Source organism: Anomaloglossus baeobatrachus, chromosome 2 (assembly GCF_048569485.1).
Source record: "Anomaloglossus baeobatrachus isolate aAnoBae1 chromosome 2, aAnoBae1.hap1, whole genome shotgun sequence".
Lineage (NCBI taxonomy): Eukaryota > Metazoa > Chordata > Amphibia > Anura > Aromobatidae > Anomaloglossus > Anomaloglossus baeobatrachus.
Window position 1 is genome coordinate 639,066,439 of NC_134354.1, and position 19,915 is coordinate 639,086,353.

Consider the following 19,915-nt stretch of genomic DNA (forward strand, 5'->3'; position numbering starts at 1 on the left):
AGAGCTCACTGACCGATTCTCAAGTAAAGAGGTCGCTCAATTTCTCTTTTTGCACGTTTCCTCACGTACTGACCAGCACCTCTGTCCATATAATGGCTGCTGGTGGGGTGTCATGTGACCAGACCTGTCCATCAGCTCCTCCAATCATAAAACACCTCACATAGGAAAGATGCTTTACTATTGGAGGAGCTCAAATGTAAAAATGATTTTTAGTTCAAGATAAATGTAATTAACTAAAAGAAAAAAATTACCCCGAAAAGTCGCCAACCACTTGTTAAAGGGACCAATACTACCAAGCCGTGTATATGGGTATGTAGGTCATAGGATGTTGAATAGAATTATACCTTCTTATCTGCGAGCCAACGTTTTGTCTAGAGAAATCAATATTTTTTTAATATATAAATGAGCTGTTAAGATCTATGGGCTAAGAGAATCCGTCTCCAGAGCTTATTTTAACTGAAAGGTACATTATCAGTGTGAGACATGTAATGACTGACACTTAGCTCTCATAATCACACACAGCTCTGCAGTGAGATAAGAACTAACACAGTACAGCAGAGTTTAAACTTGTCTCATTACAAACACAACAAACACCTTTCCAGTCTCACAGTGCTGTCAGCTCTGCTGTACTGCCCTCCCCTCACATTGGCTGAGATGGAAGCTGTAGCACTGAGCACTACAGCTGAAATGTTTTTTGTAATGAAACAAACTTTACTTTTGCAGTACTGTTATTTCTAATTTCAATGCAAAGCTGTGTGAGATTATGAGACCAAAGTGTCAGTGATTACTTAGTTTAGACTGGTAACTCCTCCTTTTATTTATATTAAACCTTGGAGGTGGATTCTCAGGGAGATTCTATGTCCGACCCATAGATCTTAACAGCTCATTTGCATATAAGAAAAATGTGGATTTCTCTGGAACAAGACATCGGATCCCAGATATCAAGGTAGAATTGTATTCAGCTTCCTATGACCTACATACCCATGTAGACGGCTTAGGAGGGTTGATCCTACTAACAGAATCCCTTTAAAGGGAACCTGCCACCAGATTTGGCCACTATAAGCTGCAGCCACCACTTATATACAGCATTCTAAAATATTGTATACAAGAACATAGGCCACTGTAGAGAACATAAAAAATAAGCAAAGGTCCAGAACTGGAACTGTTGCACCCCTGATTGGAGGGTATAGATGGAGGGCACCTGTCATATTAACATTATAGTAGTACATTTTATAACTTACTATTTAAAACGCTGCGTAAACGCATGAAAAAACGCAACGTGCACACACAGCCTTTCTGAGTTTTAAGACTTTTACGTCAGTATTGTGGTGTGAAAGCTTTGATGAATCAGGCCCTATACAGTGACTTGAAAAAAATATTCATACCTTGAGTCGTTTTCACATTTTTTCACATTACACCCACAATTTAAATATATATTATAATATATTATTGGGGGATTTTTTGTGATATACCAATACTTAAAAGGAGATATCCGGGACTTTAAAATAAGAAATATAAAAAAAATGTGCAAAAGCACTAACAAGCAGGTACTGCTACTTACCTGCTTGTTGTGCCCTGCACCGTTCTTCGTTGGCACAGAGCGGTCACAGACCACTCCTTCCAGCAACACATAACAAACCAGAGCTCTGCATAGGGATAAAACAACCCCAGGAATTGCAGGGCAGAATGGACTGGAAGCCTGTTGGTGCACCAATGCCAAGGGCAGGATGGCTGAGGAGGGGGGGGGGGGGGGGACGACTCCTGTGACAAGACACAGGGGTGGGTGGGAGGTTGTGCAGCTGGGCTCAGGGGTTGTTTTATCCCTATGCAGAGCTCTGGTTTGTTATAATACTCTTTCTCAGTCTTTTCTGGCTATTGACAGAGCTTTTCTGCTTTTTTTTTTACTTCCCAATCTCTATCAAATTGCCTTGACTGCATGTTTGCATAAACACTACTGTAGATATTATCTACCTTTATAGCTTTTCCTCTGCTATTTGAATTGCCATTCCATTGTTATTTGGCTATTAGAATGTATTATTTGCTATATTGGGTATCACACTCCTGTGAATTACCATTAATTATTGTTGTTTCCATTTTTTAACATATTATATGGGGTCATTTCAGATCTGGGGTTACTGGGTTTGCAGCTTTGTATTTTAACTGTTTTTCTTGTTGTTCAATAAAGGTTTTTCTACTATTTTTGTATTTATGGGTCGTGCTTGGTTTATGTGCAACATCTTTCTCTCCTTTTGATATAGTACTCACTTGCTGCACTTCTTAGCACCCCTTTTATTATTCAATTGCCATACATCTCTGGTGCGCTCCTCCCCTCTTTAAGAATAGAACGGAATCGGGCACAACAAGCAGATAGTGAGCAACTACCCGCCTATTAGTGCTTAGGCACATTTTTTTTTTAAGTTACGGATATCCCCTTTAAGTCGCAAGTATTTATGAAGTGTAAAGGAAATTAGAGTTTTCTAAATATTTTAAAAATATACATTTGAAAATTGTGAAGTGCATTTGTACTCAGCCTCAGAGTCAATACTTCGGATGATCATCTTCCACTGCAATTACTGCTGTAAGTCTTTTGGGGTATGTGTCTACAAGCTTTGCCCATCTAGAGGCTGACATGTTTGCCCTTTTGTTAGCTCTACCTCAGTGAGATTGGATGGAGAGCATCTGTGAACAGCAATTTTCAAGTCTAATCACAGGTCTGAACTTTGAATGTTCCATTCAAACACATGAATAGGCTTTGATCTAAACCATTGCATTGTAGGTCCGTTTAAGGTTTTTGTCCTGCTGGAAAGTGAACCTACAACTAAGTATCAAGTCTTTTGCAGCCTCTAACAGGTTTTACTCCAGGACTGCCCTGTATTTAGCTCATTTCATCTTCCCATCAACTCAGACCACCTTTCCTGTCCTGACTGAAGAAAAGTATCCGCACAGCATGATGCTACCACCTCCACGTTTTATGGTGGGCATGGTGTTTTCAGGGTATGGGCAGTGTTACTTTTCCACAACAAATAGTGTTTTACATTTTGCCTTATAACTTCAACTTTGGTCTCATCTGACCAAAGCACCTTCTTCCATAAGATAGCTGTGTCCCCTACATGGCTTTTTGCAAACTGAAAATGGGACTTCCTATGACTTGCTTTCAAAAATAGATTTCTTTTTGCCACTCTTCTATTATGGACAGATTTGTTAAGCATACAACCAATAGTTATCCTGTGGACAGATTCTCCCACCTGAGCTGTGGACCTCTGCAAGTCTTCCAGAGTGACCATGTACCTCTTGGCTGCCCAGTGATCTCCTTGCTTGGAATGTCAGTAAAGGTGGAAGGCCGTGTCTTGGTAGGTTTGCAGCAGTGACATACTCCTTCCATTACTCCACAATTTTATTCCTGACCTGGCAGGTGTGTTCCTTGGTTTTCATGATGCTGTATGATTTCTAATGTTCTCATCAAACCTCTGTGATTCACAGAACAGCTGTAGTTATACTAGGAATAAACAGGTTGAATACATTTACTAATTTGGAGACTTCTGGAGGCAATTAGTGACTTAGCAATTTATTTAGGGGTATCAGACTACAGAGGGGTGAATACAAATGCACATCACAATTTTAGTTCTATTTTTCGAATATTTAGAAAATCATGTATCATTACCTTTACACCTCATAAATACTCTCTACTTTATGTTGGTATAACACATAAAATCCCAATGAAATAAATTTAGGATTGTGGGTGTAACATATAGTTACATAGTTGCATAGGTTGAAGAAAGACCTAAGTCCACAAATTATATATTTTCTCACTAAATCATTTATAACCGACAATGTTGTGTACTGAGGAAATCATCCAGCCCTTTTTTAAAAGCTGTTATAGTATCTGCCATTACTATCTCTTGTGGTAGGGCATTCCACAATCTGACTGCTCTAACTGTAAAGAACCCTTTCCTATTTAGCTGCTGGAATTGCTTTTCTTCCACTCGCAGTGAGTGTCCCCTGGTCCTTAGTACTGTCTTTGGAAGAAATAAGTCATGTGCCAGTCCTTTATATTGACCACAAAGGTGTGCCGCTCCGGTGTTTGTCGGGCTGCTCAGATCCGGGATCGTGGCTCTAGGGGGTCCGGACCCAGCTTGGTGGACACTTTGATCCGTATAAGGGGATATTTATAGGGAAAAAGTTTGTGACGCCACCTGTGGGTTGCGGTAATGGGAGTTCCGCCGCTGCTGTAAGGAGTACCGGGGCAGATGGAGTTAAGCAGCCTGAAGTTAGTCTCTCCACAGGTAGGGAAGGCACTGGGCTCAGGGGTGTTGGTCGTTGTTTGGGAGAGCAGGGTGTAGGGGACCAGGGTACTCACTGTGGGTAGTCATGGTACTGGATGAGGTTTATAAAGGAAACACACACACGCTGTAGGTAAACCAAATTCTCTGTGTGCCGCTGCCACTGTGGGGAGCCCGTCCAAGTACCCGGTCTCACCGGTGTCACATAGTAATCCGGAGCCTGCCTCCGTGCACAGTTTTGTGTCCGTGTGGGTCCCTATAGCCTGAAGCTGTAAGGTCCTGTTCTTCAGTTTTTAAGTGAACACTTGCTCCCAAGGGCTGGCACTTGGAACTTTAGTGGGTTGCTTTCTCTGGAAAACCCTGTTGAACTGATTCTAACTTCTGTATGTCCTTCTTAAAATGCGGAGCCCAAAACATGAAAAAAATATGAAAAAGTTCACGGGGTATGAATACTTTTTCAAGGCATATTATGTTCTCCCAGTGTTTGTGCCCTTCAGATCAACCTCCCAGACTCCAAACATACTGATAGGTGAATTGGCAATCTAATACATTGGTCCTAGTGTGTGCAGGAGAATAGACTAATAGAGACAAGCACTGATCTAAGTGATGATCTCTGTACAGTGCTGGAGAGGATGCTATCACTACATAAGTAACTGGGAATAGGTCAGCTGCCCTCCTAAATGTCATTTATTAATATTCTAGGCCCTGCTTACATCATGTATTTTAATCTCTGTACACCAGAAGTAGCTTTTTCATTAAGTTGAATAAAAATGTGACCCTCCAAAAGTCATTTCTCAGCTTCGAACAAACACACCAGTGAAAAAAATAGACGAGAAAAAAGCAGATACAAATTAGAAAGACACCTAAGAAAAAAACCCTGTTCCTTTCTCAGGGATGTAAAATTTACATGGACATGTGAACGTAGCCTTACATTGGCCTCCATTGTCTATAGTGGTAAGATCTTTCACCATATTTTTCATTATGAACTGGAAATAGGATGTAATAGAGCAGAATAAAGTATTTTTCTTTTAATTTCGAATCTTCGTTGCAGAGATTATAGCAAAGTATTTAGTACCCAATAAGTTCACTTTTTTATGTCCAAGTGGGTGTTGTCAGACAGTTTTCACTCGGGACGTGTGCTTCTCCCCTATGATTCTAACCAATCATATGCGAGCAGTAACACTCAAGGAAAATAAGAACACGCCCCCACCATAACTTCTTAGTGTCTGTGTTTAAATGGAACCTGTCTCCTTGGAAAATGCTATGTGTCTGCAGATGTAGGGTTAATCTGCAAGTAAGTTGTGTTACATGTTGCCCACCCATGGGGAGAACACAAACTTATTTCCTTCCAAGAGCCGCCGGATTTCAGAGAGGCGTGCTCAGAGCAGATTGACAGCTTGACCTGCATATCAGTGCAAAGCAAGTTGTCAATTTAAGTTCCAGGCGCATGCACTGCTCACAATGAAGCGAGCAATCAATAATCACCCCAAGATTCATGCCCACATGACGGACAGCTGGCGGCTCCCTGGAGAAAATAAGTTCATTTTCTTCCAGTAGCCGCACATTTAGTAAGGCAGTCTGTTAGAATTGTAATGCTACTAACCTGCCAATTAGCCCTGTATCTGTGGATAAATACCATTTTCAGACATGAAAGGTTTCCTTTAAGGGATACATCATGAGACAGAGTATAGGTGATGATCCCACTATTAGGAATCTGTCATAGCTATGTATCACAAAGAGGCAGCAAAAGAATCTGATACTTCACGATATATCGTATATACACTGAGGAGCAACAGTTTAAAGGGAACCTGTCACCACTTTTTTGGCCCATAAGCTGCGACCTCCACCACCGGGCTCTTATCTACAGCATTCCAACACGCTGTATATATGAGCCAAGGCCGCTGTAAGAACATAAAAAACACTTTACAGTATAATACTTACATAACGGTCGCGCGGTTGGCCTTATGGGCGTCTCCGTTGTCCGGTGCTGGCGCCGCCTCTTTTGGCCATCTTTGTTCTCCTTCTCTAGCTGCGGTGCATGATGCGTCCAACGTCATCCACACTCGCTGGCATTCAGGACCTGAGCAGGGCAGATCAAAGTATTGTAGTGCGCCTGCGCAGGACCAGCGAGTGTGTATGACATAGACGCGTCATGCACCCAGGCTTCGGAAATAGGACGAAGATGGCCGAAAGGGGAGGCGCCAGCACCGGAGGACGAAGACGCCCATATGGCCAACCGCACGACCGTTAGGTAAGAATTATAAAGTGTTTTTTATGTCACAGCGGCTTGGGCTCTTATATACATGTTAGAATGCTGTATATAAGAGCCTGGTGGTGGTGGCCGCAGCTTATAGGGCAAAAACGTGGTGACAGGTTCCCTTTAACAATGTTATGAACATTTGACTTTCAGGTTCTGTGTAAAACACAAGGAATAGCACAGTAGACTAGACTTTTCCATCCAGTGAATGGAATAAAAAAGTATATATTAATCATTTAAATATCTCACCATCCACAACAACATCGAAAGTAAAACTACTTTCATTTTTATAGACAATCATCTTGGCTATCTTGTACATAGACTTGACTTGCAAATATACAGCATATGATTAGTTATGCAGATTTTTGTCATGTCACTGCATTGTTACTGTTTTGCTCCTGGTGGTGGAAAATATATACATTTTCTATTCCATCAGCAGGATGGAAAAGTCTAGTTTATTGTGTTATTCCATGTGTTTTACACCTTCATACTGTCTAGACCCTGACTTACATCTGATAATGAAGCCTTTTGGATATGTCAGTGGGTACGTTGGGTGTTTTCTAGCCGTACATACTAAACATGAGCAAACACATGATCGGATCAGGCACAAACTTTCACACCCTCGCAGAAGTATCAAACACCTTGATTTACACGCACTTTCTCAGTCCCTTCTCCCTCTCACAGACATTGCATTTTTACACGATGCAGATGCTGCTGCAACTTTATACAACACTACAATCTCTGCAGCTCTCGAATCAGCTGCCCCCCTTACACACACCAAAACCAGCACAATCAACAGGCAACCCTGGCACACGAGTCAGACTAAAGAACTGATACGGGCTTCTAGAATTGCTGAGCGCAGATGGAAGAAGTCTCATTCCACTGAGCACTTCATTGCATATAAAGAGTCCCTCACCACTTTCAAGTCCACACTCACTGCTGCAAAACAAACCTACTTCTCATCCCTCATATCCTCTCTCTCTCACAACCCTAAACAGCTATTCAACACTTTCAATTCTCTCCTCCGTCCTCCAGCACCACCTCCCTCTCCTCTCATCTCAGCTGAAGACTTTGCCTCTTTCTTCAAGCAGAAGATTGACAACATCAGAACAAGCTTTGGCCCACAATCACCACGGCCCCTCATCATAGCTACTCAGGCCTCTTCCTCCAAATCCAGCTTCTCCACCATGACAGAAAACAATCTTTCCACTCTACTCTCAAGATCACATCTAACCACCTGTGCACTGGACCCGCTCTCATCGCACCTCATCCCCAACATCACCGTAGTCCTCATCCAAGCCCTAACCCATCTCTTTAACCTATCACTAACAAGTGGTGTATTCCCCTCATGCTTTAAACATGCCTCCATTACACCCATCCTCAAAAAGCCCTCCCTTGACCCATCCTCTGTGTCAAACTATTGCCCCATATCCCTTCTCCCCTATGCCTCAAAACTATTGGAACAGCATGTCCATCTTGACCTCTCCTCCTGTTCCCTCTTTGACCAGCTACAATCTGGCTTCCGACCACATCACTCTGCTGAAACTGCCCTAACCAAACTCACCAATGATCTACTAACCGCCAAAGCCAAGCGACACTACTCTATCCTCATCCTCCTGGACCTGTCCTCTGCCTTTGTCACAGTAGACCATTCCCTCCTACTACAGATTCTCTCATCTCTGGGCATTACAGACTTGGCCCTATCTTGGATCTCCTCATACCTAACCGACCGAACTTTCAGCGTCTCCCATTCTCACACCACTTCCTCATCTCGCCCACTATCTGTCAGTGTCCCCCAAGTCTCAGTTCTTGGACCCCTGCTGTTCTCCATCTACACCTTCGGCCTGGGACAGTTCATAGAGTCCCACAGCTTTCAGTATCATCTCTATGCCGATGACTCACAGATCTACCTCTCTGGACCTGACATTACCGCTCTACTAACCAAAATTCCACAATGTCTGTCTGCTATTTCATCCTTCTTCTCTGTGCGATTCCTAAAGCTTAACATGGACAAAACAGAGTTCATTGTCTTTCCTCCTCCTCACTCATCTCCTCCAACAAGCCTTTCCATCAAACTTGATGGTTGCTCACTCTGCCCAGTCTCACAAGCTCGTTGCTTTGGAGTAACCCTCGACTCTGCTCTATTCTTCAAGCCACACATCCAAGCCCTCTTCACCTCATGCAGACTACAACTCAAAAATATCTCCCGGATCCGTGCTTTCCTTAACAAAGAATCAGCAAAAACATTAGTGCATGCCCTCATCATCTCCCGCCTCGACTACTGCAACCTCCTGCTCTCTGGCCTCCCTTCCAACACTCTTGCACCCCTCCAATCTATCCTAAACTCTGCGGCCCGCTTAATCCATCTCTCCCCTCGCTATTCTCCAGCCTCGCCACTCTGCCAATCCCTTCACTGGCTTCCCATCGCCCAACGACTCCAGTTCAAAACATTAACCATGACATACAAAGCCATCCACAACCTGTCTCCTTCATACATCTGTGACCTAGTCTCCCGGTACCTACCTGCACGCAACCTCAGATCCTCACAAGATCTCCTTCTCTACTTCACTCTTATCTCCTCTTCCCACAATCGTGCACAAGATTTCTCCCGTGCCTCCCCCATACTCAGGAACGCTCTACCTCAGCATATCAGACTCTCCCCTACCGTGGAAAGCTTCAAGAGGAACCTCAAGACCCATCTCTTCCAACAAGCCTACAACCTACAATAACCCTCAGTCCACTACACCACTGGGCAACCAGCTCTGTCCTCACCTATTGTACCATCACCCATTCCCTGTAGACTGTGAGCCCTCGCGGGCAGGGTCCTCTCTCCTCCTATACCAGTCTGTTTTGTACTGTTAATGATTGTTGTACGTATACCCTCTTTCATTGTAAAGCGCCATGGAATAAATGGCGCTATAATAATAAATAATAATAAAAATCAGGCCCTCAGTCTAATAGAGTTGACAAAAGGTGACATCACCAGACTGCCACTATTGGGTTCTCGAAACACCACACAATAATTACCCAACATGAGACCATCGCTACAATAAAATACAATGGCATCACACTTAAAAAAAAGAGATTTGATTCCCTGTTTACTGCGGTCATTACATATTTATAGAACAAAACAAGAGCCAAAAAGAACCTGTCTGTCTTTCCTTGCCTGTGTGATGATAACACAGGTTATTACTGCAATTACCTGCCTTTTATTGCAAGCAGGAAAGCAGGCTAATGAGGAAAAGCTCTTATGGGACAGAGATAAATGGCCTCCTCTTATGTTATACAAGATAGAGCTCTGATCTCGCAGATTTTTTTCTCTTTTATTTTTCAAAAGGAGAACTCTGTAACATCAAATCATATTCATAATGAATCAAAAATACATGTTATATGCTCTATATGGACAGTAATACTTTTTAGTGATCCCATATATGCACAATGAGAAATATGCACTCCAATAGATGCCTGGCACATAAAAACATTAATCAAATGGCTTTAATGTTGTTTTCTTGTGGAGAGCATAACAAAGACACGTATAGCTGCATTGAATGCGTCAATCAAAAAGATACCACTAGTGAAAATTAGCCCAGCTGTGCTATAAGGCTGGAAACACATCTATGCGAGTAAAATCGGTCCGACTGGGCTGAAAAAAACTCGGCTGATTTTAGTTCACGTTAGGTCCGAGTGCAACGAAAGTGCGATGCTTTTTCTGAATAAATTAATGATTTTACTAGCGTGTGTAATGCGTGTGTACTGCGTATTTTTTACTATGTCATCTGCCATTCAGCTCTGCTACATGGCCGCTGACAGCAGACACAGACAGCCATGTAGCAGAGCTGAATGGCAGATGACAGCAGATACAGACAGAGCCGCACGATCAGAATGAACTCGGGTGAACTTCACCCGACTTCATTGTCATGCTGCGGCTCTGTCTGTGCCACGTCCTGATTAGCGATCACCTGTGAAGGGCTCACCGGTGACCGCTAATCCCCTGAGTGACTAAAGTTAGCAGCCCTCTCTCATACTCACCGATCCCCGATCCCCGGCGCGGCGCTGCACGGCGTTCACACTGCTCCGGCGGCTTTTACTGTTTTGAAAAAGCCGGCCGCCCATTAAACAATCTCGTATTCCCTGCTTTCCCCGCCCACCGGCGCCTATGATTGGTTACAGTGAGACACGCCCCCACGCTGAGTGACAGGTGTCACACTGCACCCAATCACAGCACCCGGTGGGCGTGTCTATACTGTGCAGTGAAATAAATAGTTTAAAAAAACGGCGTGCAGTCCCCCCCAATTTTAAAACCAGCCAGATAAAGCCATACGGCTGAAGGCTGGTATTCTCAGGATGGGGAGCTCCACATTATGGGGAGCCCCCAGCCTAACAATATCAGCCAACAGCCGCCCAGAATTGCCGCATACACTAGATGCGACAGTTCTGGGACAGTACCCGGCTCTTCCCGATTTGCCCTGGTGTGTTGGCAAATCGGGGTAATAAGGAGTTATTGGCAGCCCATAGCTGCCACTAAATCCTAGATTAATCATGTCAGGCGTCTATGAGACACCTTCCATGATTAATCTGTAAATTACAGTAAATAAACACACGCCCAAAAAAATCCTTTATTAGAAATAAAAAACACAAACATATACCCTGGTTAACCACTTTAATCAGCCCCAAAAAGCCCTCCTTGTCCGGCGTAATCCAGGATGCTCCAGCGTCGCTTCCAGCGCTGCTGCATGGAGGTGACCGGAGCTGCAGAATACACAGCCGCTCCGGCCACCTCCACACAGCAACTGAAGACAGCCGCGTGATCAGCTGAGCTGTCACTGAGGTTACCCGCTGTCACTGGATCTAGCGGTGGATGCAGCGGGTAACCTCAGTGACAGCTCAGCTGATCGCGCTACTCACCTCAGTTGCTGCGTGGAGGTGAGAGGAGCAGCGGTGAGTAGCGCGATCAGCTGAGCTGTCACTGAGGTTACCCGCGGCCACCGCTGGATCCAGTGACAGCGGGTAACCTCAGTGACAGCTCAGCTGATCACACGGCTCTCTTCATTAGCTGCGTGGAGGTGACCGGAGCGGCTGTGTCTGCTGCAGCTCCGGTCACCTCCATGCAGCAGCGCTGGAAGCGACGCTGCATCATCCTGGATTACGCCGGACAAGGAGGGCTTTTTGGGGCTGATTAAAGTGGTTAACCAGGGTATATGTTTGTGTTTTTTATTTCTAATAAAGGATTTTTTCGGGTGTGTGTTTATTTACTGTAGTTTACAGATTAATCATGGAAGGTGTCTCATAGACGCCTGACATGATTAATCTAGGACTTATTGGCAGCTATGGGCTGCCAATAACTCCTTATTACCCCGATTTGCCAACGCACCAGGGCAAATCGGGAAGAGCCGGGTACTGTCCCAGAACTGTCGCATCTAATGTATGCGGCAATTCTGGGCGGCTGTTGGCTGATATTGTTAGGCTGGGGGGCTCCCCATAACGTGGAGCTCCCCATCCTGAGAATACCAGCCTTCAGCCGTATGGCTTTATCTGGCTGGTTTTAAAATTGGGGGGGACCACACGCCGTTTTTTTTAATTATTTAATTATTTATTTCACTGCACAGTATAGACACGCCCACCGGCTACTGTGATTGGGTGCAGTGTGACACCTGTCACTCAGCGTGGGGGTGTGTCTCACTGTAACCAATCATAGGCGCCGGTGGGCGGGGAAAGCAGGGAATACGAGATTGTTTAATGGGTGGCCGGCTTTTTCAAAACAGTAAAAGCCGCCGGACCAGTGTGAATGCCGTGCAGAGCCGGGCCGGAGATCGGGGATCGGTGAGTATGAGAGAGGGGGTAAGAGGGATAGACTGACATGGACTGAGAAAGAGGGACAGAGATAGTGACCGACTGACAGAGATTAGTGAATGACAGACATTGTGAGGCGCTTCAGAACGCAGCTTTTCAGCTGCGCTCTGAAGCGGACCTTTTTTAAGCTGCGGTGCAGAGCGCACACCTGCGCACATAGCATCAGACATCAAAATCGTATGAGAGATGTCACACGTTACAATTGACTAGGTTCATACAACAAAACGTCCAATGTATGAGGAATAAACGACGTGTATGCGATCACCGTATTTTCGTTCAATCCTGATTGCACGTAGGTTTCACACGCAAATACGTCACGAACGATGCCGGATGTGCGTCACTTACAACTTGACCCCAACGACGGATTGAAAGATCTATTGAAGCGTGTAAACCAGGCTTAAGTGTTTAAAATCGTCCCTTAGTCTGGTTCAGTAGGCTACATAATGGGGAAGGCTGCTGACTTAACAGATGTCCAGAAGGCAGTCATTGACACACTCCACAAGGAGGGTAAGCCACAAAAAGTCATTGCTAAATAAGCTGGCTATTCACATCGTGCTGTATCCAAGCATATTAATGGAAAGTTGAGTGGAAGGAAAAAGTGTGGTAAAAAGAGGTGCAAAAGCAAGCGCAACAAAAGGCAGCCAAATACATGGGTTTTCAATGGCTGTAAGCCAAAATCATCAACATTAATAGAAATAAACACTTGAAATAGATCACTCTGTAATGACTCCATATAATATATACATTTCTCTTTTTGCATTGAATTACTGAAATAAATGAACTTTTTGATGATATTCTGATTATGCACTTGTAGTGATGGCTGTCAAGTTTTGTGTAGGACCGCTCAGTACACTCCTAAACACACAATTAGTAAAGATTTCCATCAATAAATTACATATAGTACTTCTCCTGGATTCAGAAGCAGGCTTTGCCTCCTCCACCTGCCACTGGCTCTCTTTGCTCTTTGGTACAACATATTGTTGTAGCAACCCAGCGCATACCTCTGATATCACGCTCTCTGGCCTGATAGGTATATTCAAGTAGCTCACATCCACATCATTACTGTGTCTGCTTCCCTGTGAAAGTTCTGTTACATTACAAATTTGCTAAGGGAGTATCCTCACAAACCCAACTCTTTTACAACCACTGGACTCTGCTACAATCACAGAATCTCTTGACAAACCCAGCTCTGTTACAACCGCTGGACTTTGTTACATTCACTAACTGGGTTTCTTGACAATCCCAGCACTGCTACTGTACAACTGCTAGATTTTGCTACATTCTGTCATGGCTCAACTCCAGTGCTCAATCCGCTGACCTCTGTTTGTGTGCTCGGTTTCCCTCTCTGTGGGACCACAGCCTGTTTTGTATCTATCCAACTGCTGATGGTTCTCTTGTCTTTCCTTTACTTTGCCTTGGCTTCCTCTTCAGGTGTTTTCACGTCCTAGTTTTGTTTGCCCTATTCATAGGAGTTTGTAGAATAATTTATGATTTAATGTATTGCCTGGTGTCATTCTGTCAAATTAAATTTCTGAAAAGACAAGAGGTGCAATGGGGTCTTATCCTTGTGGAATATTTGTGATTTGTCCTGAAGAAAGGCATAGGCTCCGAAACGCGAAGAATCAAATCACCTTTAATAATTTCTGTCTGATCCATGAGCTTGGTAGCGTGGTGTTAACCTCTTCAGTTCTCCAGACACGGTATATGTCAAATTAAGTGTAAGCTGTTGCTCTGTAATACCACTGGAGACCAGCAGGTGGTGGTATAAGTGTTGGCAAGGGACTGTATTGTAGGATATCTGATCAATATCCTCTATAGGCTGGTCACTATGGTAACCAGGGAGAGATGATAGTTGGCAGTTGAGACAAGCTGAGCTGGAGGTGATGAGCAGGTGACAAGTGCGGCTAATGTCCTGTACCTGCCAGACAGCCTTATCAGAGCCCATCACAGCAAGGCCAAACTGCAGTTATCTATAGCAGAGCACCAGTCCAGTTGCCAATTAACAAAAGCCTGTATGGAAATCCAATGTCACGGCTTAATGCTCCAGAAGATGTGAACCATCAGTGTGTGATTCAGTTAAGTGTTTAAGGTGCGGTCTGCCTTATTCCTACCTACCTCATACAGATGTACCCTGGCAATGGGTTTGGAGCGCCAGAAACCAGGTAGGAGCACCGTGACACCGCAAACTGTACAACACCGCAGTAAAGCCACACCACCGCTCGGCATCTACGTCTGAGCCTAATAGTGCCTCCTGCTCCTACTACTTGGGTGTGACGTAAGTTACATTTAAAATTTTCGCGTTGCGAACAGGTTATTCACTTCTATGCCTTATGATCATCTTGGCCTGAAAATAGCAAGCTGCAGATGGTTGGGTGAGTGCGACTGGGGAAACCAAGGGGGAGAGACTGTCTGAATCTTTATCTGCCCTCTGGTATAACCCACTTTACCAAAGTAAGTTGCCGCAGCAACTCTTAAAGGGGCCACACTCCCGTTTCTCAGCTATTGCCCATAGCAACACCTTTCAAAATTTCGAGTTAGCTCAAATTGAACCATCTAGTCTGGTGCAGGATATTGAGAGTAATGTCTTGCAGTGAAGATAGCTACAGCATGGAGCGGGACCCAAGAGCCGCAGCGACTGAGAGGTTTACCTAGTACTCCAATGAATGCTTGTCCATCCTCAGCTTCACAGCAGCCAGTAGTATCATGCCTCTGACTATACCATATTACTTCGGGGCTCCCTGGTTTCCCCGATATGAGGGAGCACCTCACACATATAGGGAGTTCAGAGAGGGAATGCAGGGTACCTTCAAACTGTGTCCTGTCACTAAGGAGCAGAAAGTGAAGATCTCCTGGCCTCAGCCTGAACGCCAAACCATCGATCAGAACTTGAGAGACTAAAGATCACTTTTGAATTAAGGACCACTTCAGAGTTAAAGAAACCTTTTTTTGGACTTCTGGATTACTTTCCAGGGACTGGTGCCAGAAAGAATCCGGAGGAAGAGAGCTGATGCGAAACTGGGACACCTCTGGTGACAGAGAAAGCTGCTCTTTCTACAGCAGGGCCTATTGTATTGAAGAACCTTGGATCCAGGCACTTATGAGACAATCTTCCAAGTGGTGGTTCCCAGAAGGGATGCTAAAATGGATATGGTCATATATCACAACCAGTCTGTTCACTTTGGGGTCCAGAAGACAGAGGCCACCATCAGATGACAGTTTTATTGCATCAACATGAGAGCTGACATCGAGGCTTGGTGTTGAGTGCCCCACCTGTGCTGTGGCCAGGGGTGAAGACAGAATCAGCGTGCTCCTCTTCACCCCATTGAGAGCAACAGCCCCTTGGAGCTTGTAGCCATTGACCATGTCAAACTGGAGCCCAGTCGCTCAGGGTATATGTATGCTATGAGGATCATTGACCACTACACAAGGTTTGTGGTGGCCATCCCCGTGAGAGACCTGACTGCCCGGACCTTGTGGAAAAGTTTCATCTTACGGTATGGGAGCCCTAGAAAGATTCTCACAGATCAGGGAGCAGCCTTCGAGTCTCAGTTATTTCAGAAGCTGTCTGCACTATATAATTGTAAGAAGCTGAGAACTACAGTCTATCATCATCAGGGAAATGGCCTGTGTGAGCAGATGAACCAAATCCTTAACAGCATGCTCAAGGCGGTTCCTCCACACTAGCGAACTGACTGGCTAAGGCTATGTGCCCACGCTAGAATGTCCCTGCGGATTTTTTTGCCTGAAAATCCGCGACTTTCGCGGCAAATCCGCACCCGCGGATTTGCCGCGGATTTGCCGCGGATTTACCGCGGATTTGCCGCGGATTTTTATGCGGATTTTTTTTTTTTTTCCCCATTCAAAGCCAAAAATCCGCACCAAATCTGCACCAAACAATTGACATGCTGCAGATTTTTCCGGATCAAAATCCGCGGCAAATCCGCCGCGGAAAAATCCGCAGCATGGGCACAGCATTTCCAAAATGCCATTGAAATCGCTTGGAAGTGCTGCTGCTGCAGATTTTCGGCAAATCCGCGGTAAATCCGCGGCAAAATCCGCGGTAAATCCGCGGTAAATCCTGTAGCGTGGGCACATAGCCTTATACTTCTCCTGGAGCTAGTATATCTCTACAATAATATAATGCACTGCTCCACTGGATATACACCTTACTATTTGATGTTTGGGAAGTATGGACACTTGCCTCTTGACATTACTCTGGATATCTCTAGACCAGAAGAGCCTCTCCTTTCTCAATCTGATTGGGTCAAACAGCACCAGAGATGCTTGGAAGATGCCAGAGAAATTGTGGACTCTAGACTTGAAAAAGCTCAACAAAGACAGAAGAAAAACTTTGACCTCCATGCCAGTGCCAAACCTTTACACTAAAGGCCGCTTTACACACTACGATTTATCTGACGATATGTCGCTGGGTCACGGAATTCGTGACGCACATCCGGCCTCGTTAGCGACGTCATTGCGTGTGACACCTACGAGCGACCGCTAACGATCCAAAAAGCGGCACAAATCGTTGATTGTTGACACGTTGTTCATTTTCAAAATATCTTTGCTCGTTTTGGACGCATGTTGTTCGTCGTTCCTGAGGCAGCACACATCGCTATGTGTGACACCGTGGGAACGACGGACAACAGCGTTCCTGCATCCTCCGGTAACGAAGTGGGAGTGCCGTTAATGCGGCTGCTCTCCGCCCCTCCGCTTCTATTGGTGCCTAGCTGTGTAACGTCGCTGTGACGCCGCACGAACCTCCCCCTTAAACAAGAGATTGTTCGCCGGCCACAGCAACGTCGTTAGGAAGGTGTGTTGGTGTGACGCGTACCAGCGATATTGTTCACCACGGGCAGCGATTTGCCCGTGACGCACGCATGACGGGGGCAGGTGCGATCGCTAGCGACATCGCTAGTGATGTCGCAGCGTGTAAAGTGGCCTTAAGGGGATCAAGTGTGGCTAAAGAACAATCACCCTACCTGTAAGCTAGGCAGCAGATGGGAGTGTGAGCAATATGTAGTTAGGGACAGTCTCTTTCCTAAAGTCTACCTGATTTATCGAGCGGACTGAGGAACCCAAAAAGTCCACAGAAAACGGCTGAAAAGGTGCCTGCAAGAGCCCATTCCTCAGCAACTGTCAAGAGAAAGTGAGCTAACTGGCCCATCATCTTCTTCAAGGACTCTCCCTTCGAGATGTCTTCTCTACCTGACCTGCTTCTATTGTCATTTTAACCGCAGATCCTGGTGAAGATACCTATACCAACAAGCCTTGTTTCGGCGGTGTCTCAGCAGCAACCTCTTGCCCCTTTGATTGAGAATATTGTCTCTCCAGAGGACAGGGTTGCTTCACTTAGAGACTTTGAACCTGCAAGAAGTCCAGTTTGGGTGGAAGATTCTCAGGACACATTGCGGAGATCTGAAAGGGAGAAAAAGGGACAACTTCCCCCTTATCAACACTCTTATGAGTTGTCCCAAAGTCTAGACCAAAAGTCTAGAGTCAACTCTTTAACAATAAGTACTTAAGCCACCAGCTATATGGTGTTTGAAGCCTGTGCCCAGGGAAAAGACTCAGACTGATACTTGAGCTCCCTGAAATGCTGTTTTTTACTGGAAAGCACCCCATGACTAAGGGCGCATTAATGCATTGGAAATGCGTAAGGGCCAGGAGTGAAAGATGACCTCACGCCATGTTTTAATGTAACTTGGAATAAAGAAAACTACCTTTTAATCCAGAGAATGTGCCTTGAATCCTTTTCTCCACCCTGTTTGTGGTCTTTCTTGGTTTACACGTTAACCCGAGTTATCCAGTTCAAGTACTAATGCCCATTGTGTGAATTCCTTCTGGTTGTCCAAAATCTATTGCACTTTACTAAAAGACTCATTGCTCTTACAATATGGACTCTTTCCTAACTATGAGATTTGCAGAATAGATAGGCCTTGCAGGTCCTAAAGAAGAAACCATGGTTCCAGTGCTGGATGTTTCAAGGTTTCCATAGAGCTACTGCTACAGAAACGTCCTGCCTCTGAGGATCGACGTGTAATGGTTTCATTTTACTGTGTAGCTGTGAATCCTAGGAAATGTACTTACCTACATGTGAGGTCACAAGCAGGCACGAATATACACTAGATGGTATCAAGGTCCTGAAGCATGTAGAGTAATTATACGCTTGACACACTTGAGGGGATAACCGTTTCATGACACCCTTCTGAAGGTAGATTAGTTTAATTGATTGAGTGGTTGGGATAACCATGCCCCCAAATCCTTGTGCTCACTAGGACTAGTCTTTGCCATGAAACACTAGTATTAGTAAGAAGTAAAATACACTTTAGTCAGAGCCTAGTCAGGGAACTGGATATGGGTCTGTGACACTTAGCATAGATGGGAGCTACATGCAGCATGAAGCATAGCCTCGAGAACTCAAGTGCAGTTCTAGAACACCAGTAACAGAAAAATCCTAAAGTTGCAGTACGATAGGACACAGGCGTTAATAATTTATGATTTGATGTATTGCCTGGTGTCATTGTCAAATTAAATGTAAGTTGTTGCGCTGTAATACCAGTAGAGGCCAGCAGGAGGTGGAATGTGTTGGCAAGGGACTGTATTGGAGGATGTCTGATCAGTATCCTCTATAGCCTGGTCTCTATGGTAACCAAGGAGAGATGACAGTTGGCAGTTGAGACAATTCTTGCTTAAGGTGATGAGCAGGTGACAAGGGTGGCTAATGTCCTGTACCTCTACAGACAGTCTTTTTGGAGCCCATCGCAGAAAGGCCAAACCTCAGTTATAGATTTTCTATCAGAGCACCAGTCCAGTTGCCAAATAACCAAAGCTTGTATAGAGATCCAGTGTCGTGCCTAAATGCTCCAGAAGATTTGAACCATCAGTGTTATCCAGTAAACCGTTTGAACTGTTCTTACCAAGGTGCGGTTTGCCTAAAGCTTGCTTTACACGTTACAATTGTGTGTGCGATCTCGTATGCGATCGCACACGCCCCCATCGTTTGTGCGGCTCGTGCAATTTGTTGCACGAGCCGCACAAACGATTATTTACCGTCACACGTACTTACCCGTCCATACGACCTCGATGTGGGCGGCGAACATCCACTTCCTGGAGTGGGAGGGACGTTCGGCGTCACTCCGACATCACACGGCAGCCGGACAATAGAAGCGGAGGGGCAGAGATGAGCGGGACGTAAACATCCCGCCCACCTCCTTCCTTCCGCATAGCCGCCAGCGGGAGCCGCGGGACGCAGGTAAGCTGTGTTCATCGTTCCCGGGGTGTCACACACTGCGATGTGTGATACTTCGGGAACATTGAACAACCCGACGTTCAATTTTTAGGAATTGAACGACATGCATGCGATGAACGTTTTAACGTTCAATCGCAATCGCACGGAGGTTTCACACACTTCAATTTAACTAACGATGCTGGATGTGCGTCACTTACGAGGTGACCCCGCCGATACATCGTTAGATAAATTTGTAGCGTGTAAAGCCCGCTTTACTGCTATCTACCTACCTCATAC

The 19,915-nt window shown here is 45.0% G+C and overlaps 1 protein-coding gene across 1 annotated transcript in view; it reads right to left on the bottom strand.

Moving 5' to 3' along the window:
• The window catches only part of FKBP11 (FKBP prolyl isomerase 11), an 88,099-nt gene that overhangs the window by 36,362 nt on the left and 31,822 nt on the right, over nucleotides 1-19,915 (bottom strand). The window lies entirely within an intron of this gene.